At 36.3% G+C, this 9997-nt stretch overlaps 1 long non-coding RNA gene across 7 annotated transcripts; it reads left to right on the plus strand.

The window, feature by feature from the left end:
* Nucleotides 1-2407: 2407 nt before the first annotated feature.
* Nucleotides 2408-7378, plus strand: LOC110911481. 7 transcript variants are annotated; one of them, XR_004880764.1, is made up of 6 exons: nucleotides 2408-3007; nucleotides 4323-4519; nucleotides 4616-4691; nucleotides 4872-4966; nucleotides 5127-5262; nucleotides 5375-6522. It is a non-coding gene; the product is annotated as an uncharacterized LOC110911481 (long non-coding RNA). The 7 variants fall into 7 exon arrangements; XR_002576973.2 differs by having other exon boundaries at nucleotides 4323-4424; XR_004880766.1 differs by lacking the exon at nucleotides 4323-4519 and adding an exon at nucleotides 6547-7378 and having other exon boundaries at nucleotides 2409-3007; nucleotides 5375-5618.
* Nucleotides 7379-9997: the final 2619 nt, after the last annotated feature.

The raw sequence follows: 9997 nt of genomic DNA on the forward strand, positions 1-9997 counted from the left end.
ATCTCCTTATAAAACCCTTTCACATCCTCTATCCATTTAGTTGTGTTTTTTATTAGAAGACAGAGAAGCCTCATCCGAATAGTTTATCCCCGCACATTCATCCATACTAACTAGTTTAATACCCGTCCGTTGGACGGGTTACACTAACAACTTAACAAACAAAGCTAATCTATATTAAGGGTGTTTGAGATTGTTTCTCCTTTTTCTTCTTCTCTCCTTTTCCATCTCCTTTTCTTCTTTTCAAACAAAAAAAAATCCTTCTCAACACATTTTCCAGACACTACAAAAATGACTTATTAACTTTTAAAAAGTCAAAAAGTTAAAAGGATCTCAAAATAAGCTATCCTAAACACCCACATTAAGTGGACACTAATATAAACAACATTACAAACAAAACCATCATTCTTTAATTTATAAAAGGAAAAACAAACATGAACAGTTTACAACTACAAAACAATATAAAATAAAACTGATAGAGTGGTAAAACATGAAATGGTGTCATTTTAATGCAAAAGTAAATGACATGCAACATTAGGAGAAAGTGTAATAACATTTAAACATGGATTACTGCCTCAACTTTTTCGGCTTTTGGGTCGTCCTCTTTAACCTCAAAGGTGGCCTTTTTTCGACCTGTTGACTTGATGCATGGTGCCCATTTGTCAAACTTGGTGTATTTTTGGCATCGTCTACAGGGGGCACTTAGAAATGTCAGAGGCAACCTCATATTTCACATCAACAACCACTTGAAAGTTGTTATACAAGTATGAGAGTAAGGAATATAAAGTATAGATATAAAGTTTCTTTACATGTAAAAACAATTACCGATGTTGTATATTCTTCTTGCTGACTTGCTGCATTGTGCCCATCTGATGTATTTGGTGTACATCTAACATCATCTACTGGGGGACATATAGAAATATCAGTGTCGACCTCATGTTCCACATCAACAACTACCTGAAGTTGTTATATAATTGTGAGTGTAAGGAATATAAAGTATTACACAAAGTTTGTTTACATGTAAAAACAATTACCGATGACGTATTTTCTTCTTGCTGACTTGCTGTCTGGTTCGCATCTGACAAGTTTGGTGTATTTTTGGCATTGTTTGTTGTTGGGGGGAGACTTAGAGATGTCATAATCAACCTCATGTTCCATATCAACAATCACCTAAAGTTGATACACGCGCACTAAGAGTAAGGAAAAAAAAGTATATATACAAAGTTTGTTTACACGTGAAAATAATTACCGATGATGTCAACGTTTTAGACTGTGTAGGTGAAATACGTGGTCCCCATAATGACTCATATGCCATGTCCCATTCGTCATCATTGATCCGAGCTAAATACTCACAGATTTGTCGTATTGTCAAAAGTTTATATTTATATTTACATGTATAATATGCCTAAAACGAATACAGAAGGTTGGAGGCAATTTCAATAACTCAGATTGCATTGCATCTTTAAGTAGTTAGGTGTTTTAATATCATAATAAAAGAAGTTTTGTTTTCCTTACATGTTAAACAAAAACATTATTATATAAAAAGAGTGAAATTGTGTGTAATGTTCCATTAAAATGGTTCATATTTATATGTGTATTATGTGTAAAAAAACCCGCAAGGCAAGACTGGAAGCAATTCAAATCAAGCGATTGCATTGACTATTGAGTCTTTATGTGGACAATTGGCGTCCTTAAGTGGACCATTGGCTACAAAAACATAAGAAGATAAACAATTAGGTGAAATGGAAATGTTAAGAAACACATATGTTCATGATAAATAAGAGCCAAAATACGTGAAATGTTACGTAAAACGCTTATGTTATCTACCTATTATATCGTTATGATTTTTGAGTTGATCTAGGCCTTAGGTTGTGCGGTATGGGGTACGTCCCCATACCCGTCGAGGACCGGCGCCACCTTCACACCATACCCCCCGGGTCCCTGTCCTCTCCCTCGACATCACGACGTTTGAGACGGTCCACTAAAGGACAAATTTTTGCGAGGAACGATGAGAAATGTGACCATTTGATAAAAAAATATAAAAGTGGTGGGGTAGGATTATCTAGGACCATCCTCCCGTTTTCACTAGTTTTGTGGGATGGACCATCCTTGGGAGGACCATGATGTGGCGTCTACGTGGCGGATCATCTTCCAAGGGAGGATGGACACCATACCCTCTAGCCTTAGCTTTTGAAAACACGGGACCTTGAAAACAATTAACAAATTGCAAGTGTTTATTATATCGTTGTGGTTTTCGAGTTGATCTAGGCCTTAGCTTTTGTAAACACAGGACCTTAAAAACAATTAACAAATTGCAAGTGTTTGATTATTACAATTTACAAATAAAAGATATTGGTTTATTTTAAAGGGAAGTGGGTATAGAATACGGGTCAAATACACAAAACCTAAGATATTTTATATCTATACATCCGGATCCAAGCTTTTCCTTTGTCTCTCTCTCAGGCGGTCCATCCTCATCATCGAATTCAAAAGATTCTCAGTTAATTAGATATAGAAAGATATGCGAGAGAGACAAAGAAAAGAGGAGCCAGCTGTTGCCGACAACCGGTCCGCGAGTGGCGTTGGCGGTGAGTGGTTAATCTAGCTCTGATGGACTCATATCGTTATCAACAACCTCAATCCATGTTCATCCACTTCAACGGTGATGGTTTTCGGTGTCGATCCATGGTAGTTTAATGACGGCCACAACGGCGGTTTAGGGTTTTACAAGACGAGATCGGAGATTGTGATGACGGGTTGAGATCCTGTTGGAGACAACGATATTGACGGCGGATACGCGTTGCCAGCGATTATTGTTAGGGTTCCGGTAAAGTTATAATGACAATAAACGGCTGATTCGTTCGGGGTTCTACACTTATATTGACGATGAGGAGATGAAAGATAACGAAGATCCGCCGCTGACATGGATCGGGCAACGGCGGCAGAACGATTTTTGGTTTTTATGTTTCGATCGGCGACCATGTCTTCTATTACCGGATTGTGAATAGAGGTTTGTGATTTTTTACTTATCTTAGCAACTTATTACGGTTTAACAATTTATATTATTTGTTTTCAGAAATATTCCTTACAAAATTATATCAGTAAACAAATTTAAATGTGATACTATCTTATTTACTAATGTTATTTTCTTGATAAACTTATCTACATTTACCTTTTATAAATTAGAAAAATAACATAATAAAGGAACCTCGTATGCCCTCATACTCTTCAGTAACTGAAATCTTATTTATACCCTCATCACTAATCTCGCGATGCATTTGGGATTTGTAGAGGCTGGACAGGCTGCAGGAAATAATGTTAACACCATCACTAGTTTCCTGAAATTTGTAATAAATATAAAATTAGGAAATAATCTATACACCATCACTATCTCTAAAGTGTCAATATCTTCTTTTATCACACTCTCGTGTCCAATAAGATAAACAATTTAATGCACTTAAGCACTTGAAATAGAAAAAAAAACGTATTACCTTGTCCCTTAGACCATACAGTGTGGGCATGGAAAAGGGCGTGGAAGTCCCTTCACGCCGAGAACACCACCCCGTGTATGGCGTGGAGGGCAGCGTTGTGGGTGGGCTTGAGGATTTCCACCAGCGTGGGGGCAAATGGGTGGATGAGGTGGAGGCTCTTGATTGGTGGGGGTAGTTTAGGTTTGTTTTGATTGGTTGATGCTTATTTTTTTAAAAAAATTTTTATTCTCTTTCACGCCACTTCCCACGTGTTGCTCAACGCCCTCCCTTCAAGCTCCTCCACACCGTGTGGTCTTAGTGCATTTGAGATTCGTAGGTGCTGAACGTGGGAGGGAAATATCTTTGCACCGTGACTATAGTTTGGAAATCTGTAATAGTCACAAAAAAAGGAAACAATCTTGACAATATCACTACTTCAACAGTGTCACTATATATTTGAAGTTTTAGATTTATTATCTACTTATCATGCATTGGAAAAAAATTCTTGTACATTTTACATGTAAAACAAACCAAACAACATTTGAATATTAAATTATAGAAATAAAACGTAAATTTAGTAAACTATTTAATGAAATTTGAAAAAAAACCTCATCACTGTTGCCCGTTTTCGTTCGCATTTGTAGGGATTCAAATGCCGTTCATGTCATCTCCTGTAACCTTAAAAAATTTGACCCTTAGACATGTTTTGTTTCACATGACATGAAAATTTAGCTTTGAGCCATCATTCATGTGCATCTTAACTTTAATCAACTTTACCTTTGGTACATCATTCACATGCATCTTCATTTCATCTGCATCATCTGACATGAAATCTAACAATTATTTTGTAATTAGGGTTTTAAATCTAGTTATGTGCATTGATTCAAGAAGCTACCTTGACAGAATCATAAACTATGGTCTTCATTGTTGGATCCACCTTGAATGTAACAGATTGATGTAAGCTGAAGTTGCATAAATGTTTTTTACTTATGCTATTTAAAAACAAACTGAAGTATTAAGTATACCATTTCGCGGGAACAACTATGTGAATGGTATCTTCTGGAGACTGTACTTTGCAAAAATAACATATGTTAACATTAAACTACAAATAACTAATGTAAAATAATAGATTTAACCTTGACTTTCAGGTTAGACGTTACATCATTTAGTGCCTTTTCGACTACAACTGGTGACTACACAAAGAAATATGAATTAGAAAGTAAGGTATGTATTAATTGCAGATTAAAATGGATTACAAAGTACCTTGTCTGATCTGAATTGGTCGCTGTTGATTATTTCAGCACTGTTTTGAAGCTTCTGCAGTTAACATAAATTTAGTATTTATAAAAAAAACAAAGGCCAATTGAAATAATTATGTTAACCTGCTTCATTTGCATGCCACAGTTTCCAGCATGCTGTTCATCATTCATAACTAAAGGCTTTGGTGGTGGCTGGTTCATGCTTGCTGTTTTCAGAAAAGAAAAATGCGAAATGATTCAGTAAGTCTCCTCGTTATATAGACTAATGGGCTGTTTCCTATTTTTTACAAAATATTATCTGAGAACAGGACAAATATTAACAATACTATCGTAGGAATAAAAAAAATGTAATCTAAATTGATTATAAAAATTGTACTTACCTGAGCCGATTCATATGTAGGTTTACACATTATCGGGCAAACGATAAAAGGAGGAAGAGGAGAGCAAAGATGGAAGGACCCCATGGATGCAACCTGAAAGGAAAAAAAAAGAAATAAGAAAGGTGGACTTGAGAAACAGCCGCAATTCATGGGTAGGTATGAAGCTTACTTTAACATCCTTATCCTTTGTTGCATCTTGAATAGTTGAATGTGCTGCTCCATGTCAACCGATTATAATATCCTAAATGATTGAAATTGTTAAATGCAGGTGCATTATATAGAAATACATCTCTCAACTGACCCAGATTTGTAGGAGTGGAGATAATGGCCCTAAAAGAAGGAGATAACCACCAGATAAGTAGAGATCATGGGGCAAAAAAATTGGAGCAAAACCACCAGCTGCATAACTGCAAATAACTGCTCTGAACCGCCATAGGAGCGGTTATTTTTATGAGTTTACACGACCCAGATTTAATCTTAGCATAATCCAACGGATGATATTGATTTCAAAGGTAACTTCCACTTAATGGGTTCCATATATATATATATATATATATATATATATAATTCCCTCCTCTTAATCAATCGATGCATCACCCATCACTCATCCTCCTCCTGATTCTTCTTCTCCGTCTACGATCCTCCCCTCAATTTCTCGTCACAATCTCATCAATATGATCATCATCTGCTCTTGGCGGGGTAATATCCGGAGGGCTCGTGGCGGAACTTACTGTTTCCACCATTGAAGCAACCGTGATTTTGCAGCCATTGTAACCACCATTACCCATATCCATTCTAACCGATGGTCAGCTCTTCCAATAGCTAATGTGTAGATTTTATGTTTTTGTACTGCTTAACGTGACAAGGAAGAAATAATAGCGCTATTGGAGCAGTTGATGATGCTATATGCTTATGTTATTAATCTAAAGACGGTAAGCATTTCATATACACTGTTTTCTTTTCTTTTTTCTGCTTTTGAAAATATTGGGAAAAAAGGTATGGTTTTCTTTTCTTACATTGCAAATTATTTTTCCAATATTTGATGTTACATCAGTTGTCCAACTTTGGGCATGCTATCTATATGGATGTCTATTTTCAGTCTTTTTTTTTTACAGATAATCCACTTTTCTTATTTATTTATTTATTTTTTTGCAAAATTGGCCCGTGTGACCCTTTTTATAAAGACCAAAAGAGATTACATTAGAGGGGTGCTAAAGATGTATGGGTCTATGTATTTATGTACCCGTAGAGATGGTGATTTCGACCCATTTGTTTATGAATGGTTCTGTTGTGGTTTTTTTCATCTTTCACAAGCAAAATACAAAAAAAAAAAAAAGGAGGTAAAAGAGAAACGGTTCAAATGAGTTGAAATTTGAAAGTCTCGAATCCTTTGAAACACTTTAAATTTTGTGATTATATTGGGTGGATTTTTATTTGCAGGATAACATGCTTCTTGCTTCTGCAAGTGATGACGGGACCAATAAAATTTGAAAAAAAAAGACGTTAGGGGCCAAAAGGGTTAGAAAAAAAAGGCGTTAGGGGCTCAGATGTTAAAAAAATCTTTTTTGGGCTAAAAGGGTAAAAGTGATATAACCACAAGGGCCAAAATCGTAATTTACTCTTTTATGTATTACTTAACATGTATCCTCTTGACTTTCTAAATTTATTTGTTTGTGGTTATGTCAAGTGTTTTAATTGGTTGGATTGTTGTCGTATAAAAACGTCGATCAACAGGTCGAAAAGAGGTCACCTTTAAGGTTAAAGAGAACGATCCAAAAGCTGAAAAAATATAAGCAGTAAACCAACCATATTTGAATGTTATTACACTTTCCCCTAATGTTGCTTATCGTTTACTTTTTCATTAAAATGACACAATTTCATGTTTTACCACTATCAGTTTTATTTTATATTGTTTTGTGGTTGTACACTCTTCATGTTCGTTTTCCTTTTATAAATTAAAGAATGGTACTTTTGCTTGTAATGTTGTTTAGATTTGTGTCCACTTAATGTGGGTGTTTGGGATTTGCTTATTTTGAGCTCTTTTAACTTTTAGACTTATAAAAAGTTAATTTGTGTTTGAAAAGAAGAAAAGGAAAAGTTAGAGGGTTTGTGACTTTTTCAAAAAAAATGAGATGGAAAAGGAGAAAAGAAGAAAAGGAGAAGCAATCCCAGACACCCTCAATATAAATATCTTTATTTGTTACACTGTTAGCGTAACCCGTCCACTAGACGGGTATTAAACTAGTTACATGTTGGTTCAGGCCCCAATTAAACACTCACTAAAACACATTATTTAGGACTATTCTGTGTAAATAACTTGAAAGCATTTACATGAGAGATTGATTAAAAAACTATAATAGACACTTGCTTAAATAGCAAATAAAACAATGATAAAACAACCCACGTCAAGTCTCCATGACTTATTCCATTCCCTATGCATACTCTCCTGGTTGCTCGGTCTTCAAATCACACGTTCACATCCCATATTCTCGCTCAATATTAGACCACTTCAGTACCATGTGACTAATATAAAACCCAGCTGACCCGTTTAATAATTCGACCCGTACTCGACCCGGAATCAAACCGATTAACCCAGCATTACATAGAGTTCTGAGAGTTAATGACAAGTATAAGGAGTTTTTTTTTTAAAGAAAACTTCTTTAAAACACACCTCCGACCCAAAAGGCAGAAGGCCAAACAAAACAAACCCCCGACCCAAACGGGCAAAGGACAACAAATTACAACATATACAAAGGATCAAGGGCGTAGCTTTGTGGGGGCTGGGAGGGGGGGGGGGGTTGCCGACCCTCCGAACTTTTCGCTCAGTAGTGGAGAGTATGTAGTTTTCGTATAAATTTTTTTGGGCATATACGTTTTTGACCCCCCCCCCCCCCGGTTTTATATAAATTTTTGGTATATAGGTGTTCGACCCCCCGGTCAGAAATCTTAAACTTCGCCATTGCAAAGGATATCTACACCATTCCTCCCATCTAATGTATTTACAAGAAGATCTATTTTTAACCCACCCGAAACCCCTTGATTTAATCTCCCATAAAATCTCTTGAACACTTTGGTTTAGCTGCTTGAAGATCAATTCTTTTCTACCTTTCTAAATACACCAACAAGAGATCATCACCAGGCCTTGAATAATTTTCTTTGCTTTCTTACCCATCTAAGAGAAATTGTGTATGTCCATAATGTCTAGGGCTGTTCACGAGACGAGCCGAACCGAGCGGACCTTTGCTCGTGCTTGGCTCGTTTACAAACCGAACCGAGCGGAGCGGCTCATTTAAAACCGAGCATCAAATCAAGCGAGCATTTTTCGAGCAGTAAAAAATCCGAGCGAGCGTCGAGCGATTTGGACAACCGTGTCACCCAATTTAAATTTGCTGAGAGAGATAGTGACAATGTTGGGTCTCAAGTTTTTATGTCTTTAAAAACATGCACATTTCATGGCATAATATTTTTCTTATGAATAACAATGTTGTGGCTGACGAGGCGATGATCATATTGCACGAACAATTACGTTAAGAACATGAGACGATCGACTTAGGGTAACGACATGAAACATTGAGGCGATGAACAGACTGTCGTTTATTGGTTTAGGGTTTAACTTTTAGTTTTGATTTTAATTTTTCATTAGCGTGGTTAGGCTAGTACGTATAGATATAGTTGTAAATTTGTATATAGTTTACCAAAATCTAATAGATTGGTACATATAAAACTATAAATTTAATTTATATTTAAGTATATATATGTATGTATAAGTGTGTGTATATACATGTTTATAGATGCATGTGTATATGTATATGTATATGTATATGTATATGTATATGTATATGTATATGTATATGTATATGTATATGTATATGTATATGTATATATATATATTAATTAAAATAATAATTCGAGCCGAACCGAGCCGAGCGGACCTTTGCTCATGCTTGGCTCATTTACAAACCGAACCGAGCAGAGCGGCTCGTTTACAACCGAGCGTTAAATCGAACGAGCATTTTCCGAGCAATTTTCGAACGAGCGACGAGCGGCCCTAATAATGTCTTTGTATGTAGAGCATATATAGTAGGCAACCGTAAGATGATAAAACGAAGAAAGTTTAATTTCAACCTTGTTGAGAATGCCATAAATGAAGCACACGAAAACATCAAGATATATGGAGACAAATCACTTGGCTAATTTAATTTAAGGGAAATTAGAATATGCAAAATAAGTTCGAATTATATATGTATTATGAATAATTTTTTTTTTTTTTTGAACGGCAAATTTGGATCACTGACGGACCACTGGAGTATCATCGTGCCACCAGAGGAACCACCCGATCATATCCATCTCCACTAGGCATAACGCCACACCAATTCAGGAGGAAACCCAATAAACATGGGAAAACCCCCTTGTGGGAATCGAACCCAGGACCTATTGGTCCCAAAGCTTTATCCCACCACCAAGATGCCACTAGGCTATAAGGCCATGGGCATGTATTATGAATAATTACCGTGACATTATGTATGTATATAGGATTACTTAGCGGCAATTTGGACAAGGGTTAGTTGGATACAGGTTGATTTATGACTTAACTCTCATACGGTAGTTATGTTGTTTCCTTTTGGCACCAAACTAACCAATCGGTCTTTATGTGTATTAGGGATGAGCATGATACCGAACCATTACAGAAAAATGGGAAAAACAGGTACCGGTATCGAAAATAACCGTCATTGTACGGTACTGCTATTTCCTGGTTAATCAACCAAAATACTGGTACCGTACTGAACCGGTACCAAAATTGATCGGTAAGGTACTGGTACCAAATGCTCATCCCTAAGGGGGATGGGGGTGGTCACTAGTGATAGAATTCCATCACTCAGAAGCACCCAAT

The sequence above is a fragment of the Helianthus annuus genome, chromosome 15 (assembly GCF_002127325.2).
Source record: "Helianthus annuus cultivar XRQ/B chromosome 15, HanXRQr2.0-SUNRISE, whole genome shotgun sequence".
Lineage (NCBI taxonomy): Eukaryota > Viridiplantae > Streptophyta > Magnoliopsida > Asterales > Asteraceae > Helianthus > Helianthus annuus.